This window comes from Eptatretus burgeri, chromosome 4 (genome assembly GCF_056783735.1).
Source record: "Eptatretus burgeri isolate ZD-2024b chromosome 4, Ebu_testis_v1, whole genome shotgun sequence".
NCBI classification, from domain to species: Eukaryota; Metazoa; Chordata; class Myxini; order Myxiniformes; family Myxinidae; genus Eptatretus; species Eptatretus burgeri.
This window is the reverse complement of record NC_140964.1, coordinates 43,704-44,256: the sequence shown is the minus strand read 5'-3', so window position 1 is coordinate 44,256 and position 553 is coordinate 43,704.

Genomic DNA, 553 nt, shown 5'->3' with positions numbered 1-553 from the left:
TTCAGTGGAGTCAACTCTGCTGCTCCGACTAACGGTCATGCTCGTCGCCGATACCCAGCCCACAACAATATTACCCCAATGTTTAACAAATTTATTTTTGACCATTAAAGTGGAATGAAAAAGTTCCCTCTTTTGAAACAAACTAGAAGCACCTGCTCCCTCTGAGAGCGTCCAGGGGGGTTATGTTATTATCGTTATTCAAAATACCTCTCGCTGCATAATTCAAAGCACATCACTGCACTGGAAACCGTGGAGATAGGAACACTGCAGTATAAAGGATGGAGATTTGCAATACTCTCTCCAACCTGGAGCATTGCTGCACAATACACATTTACAAAAATAATCTGTGTCCACACACACACACACACACACACACACACACACACACACACACACACACACACACACACACCTTCCAAGACCACTAGTAAAGATAAATACACCCCTATGCAGTAATTGGGGTAATGCTAATCCAGAATAGCAAGTCTGGATGAAATCGGTCCAGAAACGTAGGAGTAGCGCAACAAGCAAACAAACACAAACACACACATCA